This window comes from Embiotoca jacksoni, unplaced genomic scaffold (genome assembly GCF_022577435.1).
Source record: "Embiotoca jacksoni isolate LCO1_2020_lvr unplaced genomic scaffold, fEmbJac1.0.p SCAF_12, whole genome shotgun sequence".
Lineage (NCBI taxonomy): Eukaryota > Metazoa > Chordata > Actinopteri > Embiotocidae > Embiotoca > Embiotoca jacksoni.
This window is the reverse complement of record NW_027185252.1, coordinates 2,470,671-2,492,700: the sequence shown is the minus strand read 5'-3', so window position 1 is coordinate 2,492,700 and position 22,030 is coordinate 2,470,671. Positions and strand designations below refer to the sequence as shown.

At 41.1% G+C, this 22,030-nt stretch overlaps 1 protein-coding gene across 1 annotated transcript in view; it reads right to left on the bottom strand.

The window, feature by feature from the left end:
* The window catches only part of LOC138195122 (contactin-associated protein-like 4), an 86,917-nt gene extending 69,380 nt beyond the window's left edge, over positions 1-17,537 (bottom strand). The window contains exons 1-2 of the mRNA XM_069144208.1: positions 17,458-17,537; positions 1,660-1,781 (exon numbers count right to left, since the gene is read on the bottom strand). The gene's annotated coding sequence lies outside the window, so the exon portion shown is untranslated. The remainder of the gene's footprint in view (positions 1-1,659; positions 1,782-17,457) is intronic.
* Positions 17,538-22,030: the final 4,493 nt, after the last annotated feature.

The window sequence follows — 22,030 nt, the reverse complement described above, 5'->3', positions numbered from 1 at the left end:
GATGTCTGACGGGTTTGCCAGCCGGCTGACTGGCTCTTACATTTCCCAGACAGATGACGGCTGATTTGTTCTTGGTGGCTTTGACCTCGGCGAGCAGCCGGGTGAATGACAGTATGTCCTTTAGTGTTCTGGGAGCATTTAGGCTGAGCTGGGCTTTTTTTTTTTCCCACCGTGCTACCGGGTATTGACCGGTTTGTGAAGCGTGATATTAGGTGCAGGTCTTCGTGCCGGGACGCCTCAGAGCCTCAACGATCCCCGAGCATTGCTGACCCGTCGGGCGGTGACTGACAGGAGCTGCTCAGCTGGAAGAAAACTACGCTTTGGGGTCCAACTTTTACTAGTTAGACAACAGGAGAAGAGTCAAGGGGGTTAACGTGCTGCACGAACACAGGTGACTGAACAACATGGGACATGCGGAGCATACGCAAGTGTCCAAAATGTACAGCAGCATGATTCAGTTAAATGGTCTGATTTATCTCGTGTAGATTTTGTATTTTGTAAACCAAACTTCATAATTAGCACATTTCTGGATTGAATTTGTTTCAGCTACATTTACTTTTGATTTAAGTTTAACAGCCAAATCTTGCATCTACACCTTTTTACATGTCTTCAAAACAAACTACTGACCAACATGTTAATTACACTCAACTACGATGCTAGCTCTATCCAGCTTGTGTATAACACTTATGGTTTTCAATGATAGCCTACTTTGTCTTTATTCAAATGTGCAAAAACTACATGTAATTAAAGATAATTTGACTATTAATTCTACCGCTCATTTAGGCCTATACAATTGGATTGCTTGATTCTCAAAAGTTACCAAGGAAGAAGGCATGCTGGGAAATGACCCCACTCCTTGTTATTTGGGAATGCTCGCATTGCAATAATGATTTTTTTTTTTTTTTTTCAAAGACTGTTCAACCTTTTAGAAAGAAGCTGTTCAAGAAATGGACAAGAAGGTAGCAGCATGTGCTAAATGTGGTTATGTGTGTGGTCTTGTGTTTTTTCGGGGATGGGAGGGGGCCCAAGAAAAAATGTTTTCACGGGAGCCAATCACAATTATGTCGCGCTGCAGGAGCTGAGCGAGAAGAATTGGTCCTCGCAAAGACTTCGGTTCACTGTATAAATGTCTTTTGTAGGGCGGATTAAAAGATGAATTTGACAACGCTGCCGTCATCTTCAGCTTCGCCTCCGCCGCTCGGAGGGGAAATTTGCAGCAGGACAAAACATGTAATTGCAGATAGATGTGATTAAGCTCCACAAACAAGACGTGGTCCAGTGAAATTGGTTTTTCAGATTGATACCACTCTGTCTGACCTGTACGTCTGTTAACGACATCACACGCGCTCGGTAAATCAGTCCGAGTCGTGACCTTTGACCTCCGCAGTGGGTTTGTTTTGCGAGTAATCACTGGATGTAGTTGACCCCTACAGATTTCTTTTCCTCTCTTCGCCTTATTGTCTGGCGCAGCGGCCCTATAAATATCCCACATAGCTGGCCGCCGTGAGCGCTGCGTTAAATTTATGAAGGCTGCTAAAATCTCTCCGCAGTTGCTCTGCAGATTCCCCCCCCCCCCACAACGGCTCATGACGCCGTGATCAGGAACAGGTGGATTTATATCAGAGGCAGAGACAACCTCTGCTCCCTCTGCCCACTCACCATCCATATCCAGGCTTCTCTCTCTCTCCATCCACCTCGATCCTTTTGTTGTCTCCTTCTCTGCTTTCTTCACGTCCTTCTCGACCGTCGCTGCCAACACCGGCTTCCTCTCAGCCGAACTCCTGCTGAGAAGAACAGCGGGAAACTGAATTTCTCATTTCACGGAAGGTAAAATACAGCAGCTCGTTCTTCTCTTCCGAACACTTCTGCTCAGGTTGTGGTGATTAATTTGAATTTATCTTTATTGTCCGATTATTCTTTGTCTCCCAGCCATCAGTTTCATCACTTTCTGTCACGTTCAGTCAACACAGGAGCTGTAACTGTAATCTTAATGTATGTGCGTAATAATTGCAGCCTTGTAAAATACAATGAAGGGAGGTAAAGTGAATATTTAAGTTCAACAACATCTTGAAATCCAAACTCACAAATCGATTCACATCTGTATGAAAACAAATGATCAAATATTTTCATACTTGATTTCTTGTTTCTTGCTTTACTTTTTAAATCATGTTTTGGGAGTGGGTATAAAATGTGCTGAAGCAACATGCATCATTTAAAATCAGGTACAAAATATGAGATTGTTGTCAATTTTGTGTATTTTCAGATTATTTTTTTTTTGTATTCTGTTTTGATGTGCATTGCTTTGGGCAACTAATTCACTTAATTATGTGATCTCTTAAAGGTGACTCTTTACTTTGCTGGAAGTAAACGTGTCTCATGGCAGCCCTCCCACCCGCATGTAAAACTGTCAAATTGATGCTCATCTGTACAGATTAAACGCCTCTAATTGCTTCTCGTCAGTCCAAAAAAAGTAGAAGCTCTCAGTAGTTAATTCGACATCATTTCGATCTTCTAAAAGCCGTACAGCTCTCTGCCTCGCAACGTATGAAATGAGATCCATGTCAGCCGCCGAACATTTCATCACTTAGCGGTTTGAAAAGCCCACCGCTGGCAGTTTATTGTGGTAAACCAGCCGAGGACGGAGGTGATGAATTCATGGAGAGCCTAACGACTGTACGATGGTAATGGAGCTCTTTGTGCCTCAGTGGCTCCAGGTTCACAGGGCTAATGGGGTATTACTCGTCTAGGACCGCAATGGCAACTAATCTGCTATCGAGGGCTGAGAGTTAATGTGAAGAGGAAGGAGCGCAGCAGGCTGAGGAGGGGAGAGACGCTAAGCAGTTCATTTATAGCGGAAACCGGAAACCACAGGAAGTGATGAAGAAACTCGGATGTCTTTATTGTTCGTCTGTTCGCCATGACAAAGGGTGGATACATTTAACCTGTGGTTCATTGGTAATAGTTGATTTCAGGCATTTTCAAAGCATTGTTTATGAATTCCAACAAGTAAAGATTACTTTTAATGTATAAATTACACTATGTAGTTTAGCTTCTCAGCTTTGGACGAAACCCGGAAGACAGACAGCTTTACAAACTCCCAATTATTAACAGAGCTGTTAGCAGTTTGTTTGGTTTGTCCAACCGAACAATGTAGGCGCAGCTTTTTTTTTTTTACACGTTTTTATTATCGAGTGTGAACAGATTCAAACACCTCCTCACTTAAAGAGATTTTACATCTCTGCAGAAAATATCTGTGTAAAACTCTTCAGGTATCACCACTCCTTTAATTACACTTTGTGCTCTTCCGTATTTTTGCTCTGTTGCTTGAACTCCTTCTCCTGCGTGGCGGTTTTGTACTTCACATTGTCTTTTTGTTGCGTTTCCGTTGCAGTGTTGCAGTGTTGCACTGAAGGTCGTCATGCGGGCAGTTTTTCATCTGCGCTGAAATTAATTTTGTCCGCCCGCCTCGACCTACGTCTCCCGTCTGTTCGGAGGAAGGGGGTGATAGATCAGATATCTTAACTTTTCTTTTTATCTGTGAGGGCAAACAGGTCTGCAGGGAAGAAGTGAGAAAGAAAACGTTCTTTTTTCCTGAAGGTAGACGGTGACACATTTGAATGTGATCTCGTGTTGTTACAGAGTTTGAGTGGTTGGAAGGCTTTGGTTAATTATGGAAGCGCCTGTGTTTTAACGTGTTAATTTATTGAGCGTCTTGTTAAAGTTGTTTTGACATCATTATAATTGGAGAAATGCTCGGGGAAGATTTTTTTTTTTATCAGATTACAAGTTGATAAGAATCAAACAAGTTTGAATTACTGCTTTTGCAATTTCTGACATAAATTCCCTCTCTGTCAAAGATGTTCTTGAAATAGCAACAAAACAAACAAGAAGTCGCTGCGAATCGCCTCCAGACAGCGTTGACACTAAAGTATAAAGTCGTCAAGAAACAGCTAAAATTGGTTCCCCGGATGCATTTCAGTTTGTCGCACGAAAACCGCTGATCAGGGAAATGAGAAAGAAAGTTTGGGATTTCCTCCCAAGTTTCTACAAATAATTTTTTTTCAGTTTTGTCCTCCTTCATTTTTAGAAAGTCTCCAACTCTTAAAAAAAAGATTCTGAAAAAGATCATACAGGTGGTTTGTTTGACATTAAAACCACAAGATTGGGTGATTATTGAAGGGTGTTAAAACAACCTGTATCTGCGTTTCTTGCAGCCTGGAGTGGTCGTAGGAGTTATGACGGGAGCAACGGAGGACGTCAGGTGACGCGCTATAAAGAACTGCAGGGAAAGGAGCGGGAAGGTGCAAGGTGTTTCGGTGGAAGGAGTTTTACATGGAACATGTCTGTGACAAAAGTCAACAGTGAGTGGTTTTGACTTATGTAATGTATCTACCAGCTCACAATACATCCCAGGACGCACATAACGTACACAACATTTAACCTGATGTAGTTTTGGTGCCCAATAAAACTGCAACCATTTCACAACATTTACCTCATGCTCATTATGGTTATCATGAGGGCACAGGACTGGTGTGTCTGTTCCAGGCCGTCTTTAGTTAAAAATACACATCTTGTTGTGTAGGTGGGAGGATCTGTCCTGTAGACGATGCTTAAAATGCTCCTGTTTTGCTTTGGGAGTCAGTCGAAATCGAATTATTGCTTAGTTTTTCAGGAAATGTTGGAAGGATTAATATTGGTGCCGAGCCATTTCTAAGGCATACCAAAAGGATTAAGAATAATTCTCTGGTTTCAGGTTCCCTCGCTGTTGTATTCAATGAATCTCGGATACTAAAGGGTTTATCAACATCTTTGTCAGGAAACCTACGCTACATAATACATCATGGAAAGAATAATGTGGATCTGATCATTGTTAATGGATGATAACGTGACCTATTTCCAACGTCAGGCTGTTCACACAGGAAGATTTTCTCTCAAAAAAGAGGGCTCCTGGAAAATGTGATAAAAAAAAAAAAAACCCGTCCAAAATATAAAGTAGAGTATTTACTGTATCTTTACCTACTTGGTGAGCAACCTTCAAGTGCAGGCTGGTTTTGAAAAAGACCAGCAGTGATATAAAAATTGATGCGAACAGATCAATATTTTTTTTTAAAGAGAGTAAAGCTCAAATATTCTTGAGGATTTCCTTAAAGGACTGGTGTACCGTCGTAACCTCACGGTGAGAGTGAAGTATCTGAAGGAAGTTTCTCAGATTTTCTCTGGTTTACAATCTGAAAAAAAAACAAGAAAAAAAAACAACAACCTCTAAATGTTCTTCAAGGCCTTTTTTACATTCAGAGTGCAGCTGCTTTTTGCCACGCTGCCATTTAGTATTCTGTTTATGACTACGGAAACAGAAACTGTCATTTTTGCTGCTCTTGCACAATCAAAGCGAGTCCAAGAGCTTTGATTACATCTTAAAAACTAAAAAAATTTGTTTTTTTGTCGAGCCCGCCTGCCTCATCGCGGTATTGGTTTCTTTTGTTTACTCAAAGGAATCTGTGATTGGGAAGTTTACCTGCCATCAGCTCCTCACACACACACACACACACACACACACACACACACACACGCACACACGCACACACTTCAGACCAATCAGTAGTTGGAACAGCCGCCTGCATTGCTCCATTAGCGGACTATGAAATGGAAGTTAGCAGATTTCGTACCGTGAAATATTGGCTGCAAAGGCCAACGTCGGGGGAGTGGGCTGAGCAGAATCATAATGCTGCAAAAAGTACTCAACGTAAAAAACTTTTCCTGACTGAAGGTGTGCTCCACGTGTACGTCCTCATGTATTATTCATATCTTTGTGTATGTTTTGACCATGAAAACAAATCTCCCTGTGGGATAGTAAAGACTATCTGCAGCTGATACGAATCTCTGCTTTCCTGTTGTGCATATTTAAGTCTGTGATAGAAAAACTGAGAATATAATGATAACAGAATAATGAAACTCCTGCAATGTGGCAAGACTGGGGAACTTTTTTTTTTCATTTTTTAAATTTTTTTTTTTTTTTTACAAGATAAGCTAATAAATTACATTTTATTATAAAGTGCAGGATATGTTCTACAATCAGAAAATATTCGAAAATACTGTTATAGTCTGTGAAATTACAGAGTCTGTGTTCACTGCCGGCTTTCTTCAGCTCCTCTGGTGACTCTACAGACGCTGTTTCAAGGCAGACAGCTAGTCAAGATGAGTGACAGGGCGGGTGGGTGTGAGCTACTGAGGTCAAGTATAATGGGAGTCACACATTCACGGGTACAAGGCAAAAACCTGCATGAAGTGGCTTTAATCATTATGACATATTTCATTTCTCCCAGTGGAGAATTTATCTTGTTAAAGTTTAAAGGTCAAAGTCAGATGCAGCGCAGGAGCTGCAAGAGATTCACGGTGCGTTCAAATACCCAGCTGACCGTATTATTTAGTATGCCGGAAAAAGATTTAGTATGTCTCAATACATAATAAGGAAAATGTCCTACTGCATCGTTCGCAGTAAGCAAGCTGTTCTGACCCACAATCACTTAAAATGACAAGCTACAGATACGACCATGAAGGTCTAAGTTCAAGGCACATTTTCACAAGAAGAAGAAGAAGAGGAGTGACGTTAAGTGTAGCACTCGTTTCCAAAATCGCATCTTTTTTTCCTTTTAATTCAAATGTCACGCAATGGACTGTAACAGATATGACCAAGAGGGTCAAAGTTCAAGGTGCATATTTTTAGGACAAAGTAGTATGTTTACATACCTCATGCAACAGTACATACTTTGTAAGGGGAGCTGCAGTACCTACTGAAAGTAAAAATAAAGAGTATGCAGAACACAGCTTTGCTGAAAGACACTAAAACAGTGTATTATATATACAGTATATGCTTTCCAAAAAAGCTGGAGACCCCCTGCTGCTCTCCAGACCTCCCCGCTGCCCCGGCCGTCCTCTGCTGGCCTCCATCTGAAACTTTAAGGTTTTGATGCTTTGCTACTGAATAAATAAGCGGATTTTCCCCGGCGTATGTTGCAGAACTTTCATCATCTTTTAGATCTATACTCAAAGCCATTTCACACGTAGAGTAAAGTGTAAGGGTGAAGATAAAAGGCGCTAAAGCAACACTTCCTGGGGACTCCTGCTTTATTCGCACATCTGCCATCATTTATAAGGTCTTAAATGGTTACAGTATGAAAGCTGGAAACTGAAACTTGATTTGATAAGAGAAGAGAATGAATACAAATAAGATCTGAGTCTTATTGAATAAAAACAGGCTTGATTTGATAAACTTCTTCATTATTTATGACAGCTCTATTCGCTATTTATCAACACACCAGTTTTCACATTCACTGGCCAGTGTGACAACAATAAGGCTCATAGTTTTAATTAAACAATCCCTATAAATGTGTGAAGTCGTGGGCGACTTTTTCTGTATTAGAGAAGACTATTTTTGTCCTAAATGAGTGCTGTGAGTGTATAAACATAATAACTAAATAGTTTAATGCTGCCGTTGCCGAGTGTCGGCGGTTCTTGTTACAGCAAGAACTGCCATATTTACAGTTATTATTTTAACACCGTCATCTCAAGATCACGGGCTAATTATTTCTGAAACTCGCGAAATCAAACTGGTTTTCTTTGTTTTTTCTCCTGTATGCGGGTTGTCATGGCGCTCCAGAGCTCTGACAAACATTACAATCGCAGGAAATGACCTTTTGGGTTCTCATGGCAACGGGTTGATAATCTAAATAAAAGAGCATGAAAAAGAATAATTTTGTCTCGTCTTTCGGAGTATTTGCTCCTTTCTGAACATATTAATAATCGTTCCGGTTCACTTTGATAGAAAACGTAATTCAGTCACTATCGTGTTTTTGATCAAAGTCAATGCTATTTTAATTCAGAAAAAGTAATTGCGAGCGACAGTGCGGGTTTCGAAGCGGTATTATCGTGATTATTGGAACCTCCATTATTTTTCTTTATTCTAGCAGCATGTTTGGGAGCAGCTGGCTGATTGTGTTTGATGTCTGCTGCCTCGCTCCCTCGCCGAGCACCGAAGATCTCACGCACTTTAATTAATGACACGATAACCGTCGAGGAGAGAGCGCGGGCACCAAACACACCGGCGAGGAGCTGGAGCCGAGCTAAACGGGATTTCTTTCCACCTGGTTCTCCATATGCTCTGCATCTTGTTGTGTTTACCCTCTCTGGTCGCCGTCCCGCTTTCCATCTGTCTCACTGCTTCACTCGGTGGACCTCCTACTCGCTGGTTTAGTCTGTCTCTCTCACAAACACAAACACAACCACTAACACTAACACGCAGAGAAGCAGACTTACATCTCAAGCAGCAGGAGGCATGAGACTGCGTAAGAAATCTGTTAAGAGCCTCACAGACACTTTGCCACGGGAGGAGGAGTGTGTTGTTTTGTCTCATTAAAAAGCAGCAGTGGCTCCACTCGTATCAACACAGTGTCAACGGCGTGTTACTGATACGATCTGCGAGACAGCTTGGATGAATAAACAGCGCTGCACAGTGAGAGGAACTGGTGATTACTAACTGTGGGGTGGAATCTGTTGTGTCGGACCTTATCAGTGTGCCGGTGTGGAGCGTTAAAGAGGAGGAATGTGTGTGTGTGTGTGTGTGTGTGTGTGTGTGTGTGTGTGTGTGTGTGTGTGTGTGTGTGTGTGTGTGTGTGTGTTTGATGTGATAGCAGTGTTCGAATGAGGCCTAAGAATACAGATGTTGCAGTAATATTATATATTCTTAGTACAGTTTAAATGTCGCTTTTCTTAAGTGGCAAAATTAGCAAAGCCAAATTATCATGTCTTTACACATTTAATCCATTTAACCCCCTAATGTGTGGAGTTTTTTTTCTTTTTCTTTTAAATAATGGTGTTCGATCGCCGTATTTGCACTGCTAACTCGTTATTTTATTTATTTTTATTTACTGTACATTTTTACTGCCTTTTTTTTTTTTGTATTGTCAGTTTTATCGCTTTTTTTTTTTTTTTTAAATTCTGTATCTTTTTAACCTGTGCTCCCTGACAGACTTCCTGAATGGACTGCAGAGAGCAGGGCCACGCTATAACATAAGGTGGTACGGGTGAGTTTCTCACCCACGACAATACAATCATCGCTCCCCCCACCGCCCCGACGTGCCACATTGGGCTCCCTGCAACTTGTTCCCCAAAAATAAGTTCAGATTGAAGGGTCGCCAGTTTGACTCTGCGGGGGAGATCTAGCGAGAATCACAGATGCTGCTTGACACGCTTATAGTATGAGATCTAAAGGGATTGTTTCAAGTGGGGCAGGAGCGCTGAGAGCAGAGTGTCACTGCACCAGGTGACTACTTTGAAGGGACAATATGGTTTTTTTTTATGTTATTGGCATAGAAAATAAACAGACATGCATTAGTGTAGCATTTACCTTTAAATAGATGTTGAAAAACTAAAGTTTGCTCTATTTCACATGATTGTTCCCACATGTATGCGTCAGCCTCTTTTTGATTCATCGTTTGCAGAACAAACTGTATATATTTTTTTTTTTACCTTTATTTAACCAGGTAAAATCAATTGAGAACCAATTCTCATTTACAATGATGACCTGTCAGCACAGTCCACATATATACATATATACAGTTGATTTGACCTGTCCGGTCGAGTGATCTCTCTCAGAAGTAGATGAATCATTTTCAACATAACATTTGTATATCTACGAGGCACACTTAAAATTCAATTTTGCAGCGTAGTCCTTCACCGTTGCAAAAACAAGTGCAACTGTAACGAGGAAAGTGTGCAAGTAGGAAACAGAGATGGCATCTGCAAACTAACAACAACAACAACAAGAGAAGGAGAAAAAAAAACTCCCCAGGTCAGGATGTGAAAGTTATTAAAATTCCTGAATTTGCAATCATGTATATTTGCACCCTGCATCCTTGAACTAACTGGACTGCCCATGGAGAGCCACTCATTCTAGCGCTGGTTTGGTTTCCTCATTATTCTCAATATTTCATATTCCATTCAATTATATATGCACAACAAAGGGTTCACTGCCGCATGTCTGCAGCTCAGCATTTTCAGAGGCTGGAAGTTTGCATTTCAGACTGTTTGGACTAAGAGGATGACAAATGTGGACTTGTACACTCTTGCACGCCCCAAAAAACCACAGGCATCCTAATCCCGAACTGGTGGCCGGACACTTTAGCCTGGCTCTCGCTCCACTTTGCCCTCGTCTACCTCTGTGTGTTTTGTTGGCAGCGTGTGAAGAGCAGCCATCTGTTTGGGAGGAGAGCTCATCCTTTGGCTGCCTTCTCCTGTTAGAAATAAAACATTTGTTGAGCTTTTCTTTTTTCTTTTGTTTCAGAAAACTAGTTTTTTTTTTTTTTTTTTTAAATCTCATCAAAAGAGCCGTATTGATTGTTCAGGCTTTGAGTTCAGGTGTGTTTATCTGGAACATTTGTCTCAGTGCATCTGACTGTAAGTACGGGAAGTAATCCTGCTGTCTCCTGCAAACTGTATCATTGAATTTTTTTCTCTATTTAATATCTGTTGTTGCTCTTCATTTTCAGCGATTCAGTAAAGGTGAAATTAATAAAATGTTAAGAATATCCTGAGAAATTCTTACAGGGTATGTTATGCGTTATGAAAACATGAATCTACTTAGAAAGCCTCTGAACTATATGCAATTAGTTATTGGTTATATGCAAACACTATTTGCAGGTCTATGATGGAACATCTATTTGCACAAAATATGTGCGGTTCCAATGATTCCCAAAACGACATGAGTGTTTTCAGCGCACTCTGGAGGACCAACATGTCTTCATACCTAAACAAGAATAGCTCATTTAATATTTTACGACAAATATTACTGTTGGAGAGTACCGATGGCAGGTGTACCAGACCTTTGTCGTCACGATATCAACAATAAAGACATAGTTAACATCACACAGTCACAGTTTAATTCGGTTTATAGACACCAAAACCACTTGGTCAGGTAGAAGAAAAGAGTTACATTTTGTACATGGTTTTCACACGGGACAAGAACATACACATGATTCATCTGACTTCCTCTTTTGCTCCTGTCATAACTACTACAGCCCCCAAGCGGTTGCTATAAATGTAAATAGGGGTCGTATCACCCCACTTGCACAGACGAGCTCCAGTTCGGCTACGCCCACTTATTACTCGAAGCTTCAAATCTGTGATTAAACCGTGTTCGCATTAAGGTTTGCTCAGCCACTCTGAAGGGTGGACCAATCAGTGACCAGTGGGGGAGGAGGGCTAAGTGAGAGGATGTAGAAGTAATTCCAACAGTGACAGAGGTGGTAGAGTTTTGGCGCACAACAAACAGTTTTTGGTGTTTAATGCAGATTGTTGAAAAGCTGCTTTAATAGTTTCAAAATTTGCTCAAGGTCTTCGCCCAGTAGGATGCAACAACTGGAGACAATCCCCAGTGGAGCGTGGCCATATAATCACACAGCGAATTAGATTGTGGTAATACCAGACTACAGACTACGTACGGTATACGGCCGCATTTTAGTCTTAAAGCCCCTCCCCATTGGACCACAACCCAGCGTAGACTCATCATTTTTATAACTCAGTTTTTCTACTGATTCAACAAATGAGAAGTATTAATGTTCATTTGTATTCTTTAGAGGTGCTGCTGAGTGGATTTTGTTCCGTTCTGACAGTCAATTCTGTTTCCAGGCTGTTATGCTACCTAATTACAGGTTTAAGCTACATTACCATCCCAGACATGAGAGGGATATCAATTCTCTCATTTAACTTTCGGCTAGAAAATAAAGTTGAATTCCCCAAATGTTGCACTGAGGCTTTTAGACATTATAATGATTACCATAAGCAAATATGTCAGGAGATAAGAAGCTTCTTTTGACCTCTGCACTGCAGGAAATACTGATATTCATGCAAATGTGCCAAGAGATGGTGTGATTTCTCAACACTAATTACACCAGTGAAGCACATTCAATTGTATAGTACTGTGTAAACTATTTAACTGCGCATTTCTTCAACTTCAGCAACAATTTAATGTCTAAATTCCATCCCAAAAAACCCATTTTTGATCAAACGTTCACAGTAGTTCAGCTCCGACTGACTCCACCATTACTGAGGCTCAGGAGGGAATTAAATAAACTCATATGTAAAATAAATACAGTCTTACCTCATTATAATGACCCATTGTCAACAGCACTTTAAGATCTCAAGCTTCTCGTTATTTAATGGAGGTGACTGTGCATGAAGTTACAGAGAAAGATGACCTGGATGGACCAGCGCTGAGTTGTTTACACAATCGCCGACATGACAGCTCTCCGTGCTTGAGCACATTTTGGCATCTTTCGCTGTCAACTAGTCACTATAAATAAAGACCTGCCTGCCGGTGCTGGGAAAGCACATCAACAAATTACCAACATAATGTGTCATATGTTGATATTTGATCTCATGTACAGCCGGTGACAGACTGTCACGTCATTCTGATCAAAGGAAACTGACCACAAAGTCTCTGAAGGTTGTGCAGAAAATGCCGTGTCTCTGATGAGACTGGGAGCCGGCTCACGTTTGAACATCCAACTCAAGTGAAAAGCAAAGTAAAACAGAAAACTTTTGACTTGCATTCCAAGACAGGGAATATTTCATTTAGATTTGTTTTATCCTAAAATATGAAAATGTAATTGATGTCTACCTGACTTTCACATATTGCATAAAAACTCGCTAAAAGTTGTGAAGTTTTTTTTTGGAGGACTTTGCTTTTTCACTCTGGAAACTACAAGTTTATGTTTGCGTAGCCTTTAAAATACAGAGTATATTATTCTGCATTTAAGTGCTGCTGTGGCTTCATTAGCTTCTACTAATTTCCCTAATTGTAGTTTTAACAGGCCCTCCATTATAGCACCCTGTATTTTGCAGAAGTGCCAGGTTTATCTAATGGTCTTGCCCTGGACCTCAACAGTTACTCTATAAAAGGTTATTGTGCTTTGGGTCATTGGAAACCTTTCACGGGGCCCTTAAAAGTAATTATGAATTCTTCACCCTGGGCAGCTTAAATTCACAAAGGCATGAAGCAGCTCTGTCCTCTGCTGCGAGCCTGAATGCTCTGAATGGAAGCTATTCAGAGCAGAGGATGTCTCTAAAATCCAACTGATTAAGGTCCATTTCTTTAAAAGGAATTGAAAGCCTTGCAAGGACAGAGGAGGCGATCGTGAGGACTCTGAGGTGAGTCTGTGGACAAGTGTTTTGCATTAAACTACAGTTGTCACTGATTGCTGATGAAGTAGGAAAGCAAATTTAAGTCATCTGAATTAAAACGGGACTTCGAGGGGCATCCTGGTGGCCAACTGGTTAAAATGCAAACCATCCAACTACCATGTGCCCAGTTTGAATCCAGCCACTGTTAAACTCTTCTCCGTCTCCTCAACTGTTTTCTTAATAAAAATTGACTGACCGATTATTCACCAAAAATCATAAAGATTCACCATTAGGGATTCAAGAATGTCTCTACAAAATCTACATGTGGCTCATATTTTTCTTGTTTTTATTCATTCAAGGAAAACCCCAGATTTGAGGTTTGAGTTTCTTCAATAATTTAACATTGTACATGTGTGCTGCTGTTCCTGCTGAGGACACAGTTCCTTTCCTTTATCGACTGGGTCCCCTCATGGTGAGAAAAACTGAGTATACAAACAACTGCTATAAAAGTGAAGGGAAAATGGAGCAAAAGATATCATTTTATAACCTCGCTTTTACTGGCTTTTCTTCATTAAATTTTTTTTTTCCAAATTCCTTTTTTTTTTTCCAATCTGTTTTACTATTAAAAATATCTTCAGCGAGTCTTTGCAGGAACAAATTAAATGAGATTTACCTACAACACCCAAACGGCATTTAAATCATCGCAGGCTGCCAGGCGCTCTCTGCGTGGCAGCAGCGGTGTGGTAAAGCAGAACCGGCTAATCAGTCCAAAACTAATCCGGTCTGAAATAGTTTCACTTTAGCAGCGCTGCCGTTAACATGCCTTACATGGAGCAAATTGATTTTTCCGGCCTGATTGAACTCAACTTGCTTACGATTGGTGCTGTTGATTGACTGCTCAGTGATTTCCCCAACTGATTCCGGTGGCTGTGATTGCCAGGACCTGTTGTGTTGCCAGAGACTTCATTGAAACACAGATTAGGAAAAGGGACCATCTGAGTTTTTACTTCCAGGCCTACGGATTTTCAATTTGCAGAGAACTCTTCCCAAACAACCCCCCTCTATCTTTATATTTATTGTGTTATTTTTTTTTATTTTTTTTAGAAAGCAAAAAGGCTGCGAAGGCTGACGATCAATACAGTAACTGATGGACTGTGGGGCTGTTACAGAAGCCTCACAGGAAAACTCGCATATAAATTCCAACCTTTTAAACTGAACCCATAACCAACGTTCAGTTGTATGTCGTCCTCAGTGAACGGTGTCTTTAGAAAAAGATCCCCGAGCCCAAAATTAAAAAGACATACACATATGTTATATGTGATCTACACCCGTCATCCAAACGTCAAAACCACTGACAGGTGATGATAATAACACTCATTATCTCTTCACAATGGCAGCTGTCAAGAGGCGGGACGTATGAAGCAGCACGTGAACAATCAGTTCTTGAAATTGGAAGCAAGAAAAACAGGGAAGGATGAAGGTCTGAGCAGCTGACAAGGACCAAACTGTGAATTATTGCTAGCTTTTGAGTGATTGTTCTGAATGCTCTGAATATTAGATGTCAATAATGATGCTTTGTTTGTGATGACAGTTTTGTTTAGTTTTAACAGCTAGCACAAAAATATTGTGGATGTCGTCCGAAATATGGAAAAAACAAGTGATACTATAGCATTAAAATGTATTAATGGGATTTTGGGGGATAACATTTGTGGTAGTTTGGACATAAATCCGAGAAGAGTTAGAGACACCTTTTAATTTTTGTTATTAATGTTTTTGTATTAGGTTTTTGTCTTGTATTGTCGTTGACCTTTGGTTTGGTATTAGTATGACTGCATTTACAAAGCGTAAACCTTGTGGCTTACCCTTAGAGGGACTCCCTCTCCATGAACCATGAGGATTACCTTGAGCGGGGCTTGAACCCGTGTCCTCATGAAGCGGGGTCGTAGACCGCTGGACTATCTTCAGCGCTGAAGAACGAGTCGCGGCAGGAGAAAGAGTTTCACGGAGTTCACTCAGAGCTTCCAGTGACTCAACCGACAGTCTGGTTAACTCAACAGGTAAAAGATTCCACTTCACCCAGGTTGCTATTAATGGTTCAGATTCCACCTGTTGATGGTGATTCAACTTTTAGTGAAGTTGAAACATTTGGAGAAATTGAAAAAGTTTTGCATCCGCTACACATTACAGGAAGATATTTAATATCACTGCTGACCCCCTTGAAAACACGTATATCTACTATCCAAAGAATGTCTGTGGCAATTTTGGTCGCATTTGAATGCATATTTGTGGACGGTGGAGTTATAGGTTGCAGTAGGCCAAAGATTTTACACAATGCTGTCTAACTCCTGGGAAGATAGATGGTGCAGTGGTTAGCACTGCTGCCTCTCAGCTCCATCGGTGCTCGGGCCCTTATAATAATAACTCTTTGACTAACAATAGGTTTTTCGCACCATTGGTGCTCGGGCCCTAAATATTCTCAAAACAAAAAAGGGTTAGAAAGGATTAACAATCTTTTTCCTGTTTTTCCTTCCACATAAGATGTTTCTGTTAGAGCGCTCTCTGTTTTATTATCAGGCTTTTATCTGCTGTCTGTTCCATTTATCATGTTCACTTGAGCTCGCGGGACGCACACATAGCTGCGCCTGTTTTCAGAGTCGTGTCATGTTCGCAGCACCATGAAGAACCAGCTCTTTACTGTAAAAGTAATAAACTATTAAATACATAACCATCATTTTCCTGAAAGGATTTAATGGTGTGAAGATGGGGTCTCGTCCTCTTGTTTAGCCTGTGGGGAAAGTCTGTTGTTCTGGCCACTAAGTGATCAGTCTGAAAGAGGAAGAAATGCCATTCGATCAGCAGACTGGCCTTTGTGGATAAATCTCATTAACTCAGGAACATGCCATTCCCCCGTCACTCATCAAGGCAAAATGTCACCGAAAATTGGCACCTTTGCTCCGGGTGCAGAGAGAATTCATATGAGCCCATATGAAATGTTCAGCCTCTGGTGTGCAGCGCTTTACTAGAATTTCAGGTTCATTTTTTTTTTTATTGAGTGCTCGGTCTGAATGATTTTCCTATTCGAAGAATTGAGGAGGAATACCTGGTAATAAATCACACCGCGTACGGTTTTGAGTAAACAGAACAGGAAGTGCTTGTAAATTATCTGAGATCAGAACAGGTTCAAAAGAGTCTAAGCTTGCAATTAGATTTTTCGAAAATTATTTCACAACCTGCAGTTACATATGATGTGAAACAATTGCACAAATAAAAGGTGAAATCTTATCATCTCATCCTCAACAAAAAAGGATCAACAGTCTATTCCAAACTGTTCTTTTAGAGCCATTTTCATCTCATCTGAGCAGGACGGCACTCTCAGTACAAGACAACCTCAATAGGTAATGTGCTATTGGAAACAACCGAACAGTGCAAGAAACTTTAATGCCAAATCTGCTTCCAGATGTGAACGGCTTCAGTGGGAATAGGCAGCCGTGTTTCTAACGTCCAGAGCCAGATTCAGCCTCCTACACCGACTGGGCAAGAAAGGATCAATAACGCTCCCCTTCCTCAACAGGTATCATCATGATACCCTTGAAGACGACATTCATTTTTCAACAGGAGATGCTCGCAGAGGTCACGGGATCGGAGTGTGGTCAGCTGTTTAAAACCTCTGTGCGACTTGGTCAGGGTCAAAGTACGTGTGTCGGTGTGAGATATGTGACTAACAACATACGGTGATGCGATGTGATGTTCTAAAAGAAATTCAGTTCTTGCTTTCCCTGAGGAGGAGATGTTTGTGTTTGTGATTCAAGAAAACTACAGGATTTTAATCAAACTTTTGGAGCGGATCCGAAATATGGGACGGGTGCACAAATTATTTGTTATTTTCATTGCAAGATAAGATATTTAGCCTCCTAAATACCATTTACCCTTAAAAACCCGGCAGGTTTCGGTTCAGATCCAAATTCAATAGTGGCAAAACAGACAATTCAATCATGCCATATCAAAATCCACATTCAATGGTAGCAGTAATCCTCCGGGACACACACTTCCTAAAACTCAATACAGCAACCAGTTGTTATGGTTTCATCCGAGAGAACCGGAGGTGGTGCAATTCTAACATTGACACATTTTTAAATACAGACATGTATAATGGTTGTAGTTTTTGAAGGCATAGAAAAGACCTCAGCAGAGTTCTGCTATCTCCAAGTGCCCCTGTTGTATTCCAAAATGTGACACTGTCACAGTCACATAAGAATGAAGCTCGCCAAGAACTTTACTTACCAGGGGGGGAGTTGAAAATACAACGATCAGGCAGGTGAGCTCAATCCAAGGAGAGAAAGCAGAGTCCAAAGTTGGCAGGACTAGAAAAACCAAGAGAACAGAAATATGTTAATTAAAAGGTAAAATAACCAAAACAGGCAGACATGTTTGCAGGTGATGCATTCAAATGTAGACAATTAGACAAGACTACGCTGTCAAAATTCAAAGTTTCAAGTGTACTTGCATGTAAGCGTCCTAATGAAAGTATGGGTGTGGCCGGCAGGGGAAAGAAAGGATATCTGATCAAGAATTCCTGAGTCCTCGCTGAGACAGCGGAGTAAAGCCCCGACCCTCCAAACCCACTCAAATAAACCACGTTAGAGGATAGCAACATTTAAAGACAAGCACAAAGTCAAGGTGTTAAAACAACCCAAAGAAGAGGGCGAGAAAACAAGAAGCTATGCAATATTAAGATGCCGTTTTACTACTCCTGTCTCAGCCCAGATCATGACGGTTTTGGAAGTGACACTTTTTACAGGGATCGAGTTTCAGTCCTGAATCCTGTCTTTACCGTCTGATTCTTCCGAGGACGGCGCACTTCTTCAGCTGTCCAATCAGGAATCCTCTGTGTGACAGACAGTCCGGCGTTTGTTTGACGAGAATATTAAAAAATTAAATGAAACATGACAACGCAACTGAGTACTGCATTGTAATGTCAATTTAAGGATGGAGTTGACATTTGCGTAAAGAAAGAAAAGAGAAACCTGAAACCTGAAACCTGAACAATCATATGACAACTGATCTGCTTTCATGCTTAGAAGAAAGCGTGTTCAAGTACGTTTAGGGAAGTCAAAGATGATTCAGACGTTTAGACCAAGTAAGGGACAGCCTACGATACGTGTTTATATTTCACATACAGTGTCCCATATTTAAAACAAGGGCACAGTTGAAGGCTCCTTTCTCAGCATGCTGTACAACCGCCTCTCCCCATCCTCACTCTTTGTGATGCTTTGTATTGTCCCTGCGGGTGTTTTTGCCTCTACGCTTTGAAAACAAGTCTTCAGTGTTTTTACCTTTAGGCTGGGTGGGGGGGAAACAAAATGTAAAAGACAGAAATCATGCAAAAATGTAGAACTATTTCTGGGACACAGAGAGTGTTTAAAAGCAGCTGGCTGGAGGCAAAAGAAAAAAGAAAAAGAGGCAGCTAATCTCAAACACTGCAAAACTGTGGATAACTAGAGAGACGGCTGGATGCTTTCCTTTTTTTTTTTTTTTTTTTTTGGCTGGCTAATATGGCAGCTCGAACAGAAATGACAATTTACTTTCTGGACGCAGCCCAGAGTCAGAAAGATGCACGGCCAGCAGCACCCCACAGAAAACGCCCTGCCGCTTCACAGCTACTTCGAATGAAATCATGACGACATGTCCAGCTCACGGAGAGAAAAACGGACCATTTACTTCCCCACAATCTGTGACGTGACCCCGGTGACCGACCGGAGTGAGAAAAAAAGTGAGAATAATCAGCAAGCTGAATGTCTTTCGGAATACATTAACGATGGACAACAGCTGAGTTGGGAGAAAATACACTCCCAGGCTCTGTAATTATTTTGCTCCCTAATCATGTTGGGATCACAAGTTTTTACAGAAGTGATTCACAGATTTGTATTGGGTGATTAATGCGTCGTTTGCATACAAAGACAATCCAGTTCTTTAGCAGGATACTTAGATTTGGATTGCAGGCTACAAACTTGCTCCTCTGGGTTTATTTTCTCCAATTGTTTTTTTTTTTTTTGCTTGCACAGTTCATTTATTCCCCGCAGCGCAGAGCCTGACCCTTTCCAATCTGCTGGAATGATTAAATAATATGAGCCCGAATAAACACAGTCAGGTCGAGCCTGACAGTTCGGGTTGTGAATTACAAATTTGAACGCTCTGACATTTACAAACGAGAAATACGTCATCAATTTCAAATATACGGCGCATTAAAATGGAATCCAGTGGGCAACAAAGAACTGTGAACTGTGACTGGATGTTAAACCCAAATGTAAACAGCCTCTCTGTAACGGAAAATTTGCTATGCAAAAGAAGCATGTGCACAGACTGGTCTGTCTGTTGTTGGGGTTTTTTTTTTAGAGCAGTGGACAGCTAACTGCTGCCACTCATGATAATCATAAACAAATTCCGCCAACCCAACCTTTTTTTTTTCTAAATGGAAGAATAATGTTCAGTCTTGTCAGAGCTTACTGGCCGCATGCACGGAGGTATTATTTGTTTGTGTACTGAAACCCTAACCTCAAGCTGCTGTTTATATCCAATAAGCTGTTTATTCCAAACAGCCTTTGTCGCTGCTGCCTGAGACGTGCAATGAATCTCGTCTGGTGTGAAAGACATTCTCGAGGAAAATCTTAAATAGCACGGCAAATGTGTACGAAATAAAGAGCAAGATTGTTACGTTAGCATTGTCTTTATCTTCTCTGTGCTGTGGGATTTCCAGCTGCAAACGATAAAGTCGGTTGGAATTGATGGATGCGCGCACAGAAAACCCTCCAAACAAATGAAATAAATAAAGCAAAAAACGGCCGTCCCTTTGTTCTAATAGAGTCCATAAATAGGACAAAAGAGTCCATAAATACAGAACCATGTTCTGTGAAGCAGAACAGTCTCCCCGGGGTTTTATTCAGCCGGTGCTGCGCTCGTCTTCCTCCCAGTCCTGTTACAGCCTGGTTTTGAATTGCTTGCCATTATTGAGGACAGTGAGCTCAGCTCTTGAAGCCTGCAGTCACTCAGGCCTATCTTAATAGAGATCTCCCGCTCAGACCCAACAATCTATTGAATTGCATCAATCTGGCAGTGAATGCCACGTGAAGACAAAAGTTGTTGAAGAGTTAATACCTGTAGAGTGATTTGGGGGGGGGGGATCATGTGTTGCTGACAAAATACACAAATGGAGATTCAGTTTTACAGAATGGGCTAAAAGGTTTGTAGATTTTATGCTTTGCTGGAAACACGTTTTTTGTTCTGGTCTGTTGACAATTGGCCTGGAAAAGATTCACATATGAGAATGAAGTTATGAGAAGGGAAATGCAAATCCAACCACAGCGTTATTGATTAGAGAAGCTCTATCTGCCCTGGTGTATTAAACCTTGAAAACAAGGTTCTTACTGAGTTGAGATCGGCTTTTTGAACTGTTAATCAGATTATTAAGTTGGACACAGAATGTCTACAATCACTGGTTTGTTAGACAGATGTCAGCTGAACACTACATTTTTTGTTATTGTTAATTCACATGAATCTCACATAAATCTAAATAAAATGTACTATAATGTGAATACCTGTCTCAACCTTATGCCAATGATAAATCCAGATGTGCAGGGGACTGTACATGTGTAGTAGTTTTAACAGCCCAGGATTTTAGCACAAACTCCTCAGATCAATATCCACAGAATATTAATGACATTTTTATTAATCATATATTCCAGCCGAGTTCTTTTCTGAAATGCCAGCAGTCTCTAAACTCACTGAAAATCCACAGACCAGTGTAAATGTTGGTTTATTCAAAAATATGGGAGCTGATTTTACTTTATTTTTTTAGTGCTTTCCACCTAACTGCTATCCCTTGCAAATTTACATAATTTGTTTTGCTTTCACTGGAGAAAAGGAAAATATTTTATTCTGGAGCCCCCAATCTTCAGTTACCATTATAGAAAGAGCAGAGTCATGCATCAGACAGAAACTATTTGTGCTGCCCCGTTCCTTCTCTCCTCCACCAGCAGCCAGGGCGCTAAACCCTGTGAAAGCCCCGATAGATCACGAGCGCTGCCCTTAAAAACACATCCTTCCTTGACGCTGTCTCGTTTTGGAGGTAAATAGGTCGGCGCACCGCTGCAAGTTTCCACCGCCTCCGGGAGAAACCACAAAGGGTTCGGAAGAAAAATAGCCGAGACAGACAACAATAGACAATCGGTACCGAGAACAGCAGACGTTCCTGCCAGAACATAATTACAGCAAAAAGGTCAACGCAGACCCGACCTGCTGCAGTGGCAGGGTGGCAAACGCTGGCCCGGGCCGGCCACATTGAGAAACCGCTGCTGGCGGTTACTGCAGCGGTTTCACTGGCCCGTTTGTTGTGGTTGTACTGCACCTCTGTGTTAATACTGTTACACACACACACACGCAGGCGGATGTAATCCGCTTAAATGTTTGCAGATGGAAGCTCGTACACACCGGCCGTTGTGTGTATTTATTCATTGGTCTCACTTTTAAAAAAATAAAAAAAAATCTTTTTATCTAATTTAATTTATTGTGTGCGTGTGTCATTTTTTTCTTATTGTGTGCACCTTTTTTTTTATTTCCTACCCGTGTTTCTGTGCTGCTGTGACCGCCTGCCTCCTTCCAAGTTCTCACCGCGTATATTATATGAACCTGGACCGACGTGTAAACTGCAACTTGGACTGGTTTATAGTTAACGCAGCCTTGCTCGTGTTTCCTATTTAGCCTTTGCAGTTATTTGCTCTCCTTGTTTCTACAAGATTTCAAATCAAGTTATTGGAACAGGAAGTGATGAACTCAACAGACTTTTTGAAATGAATGCGCC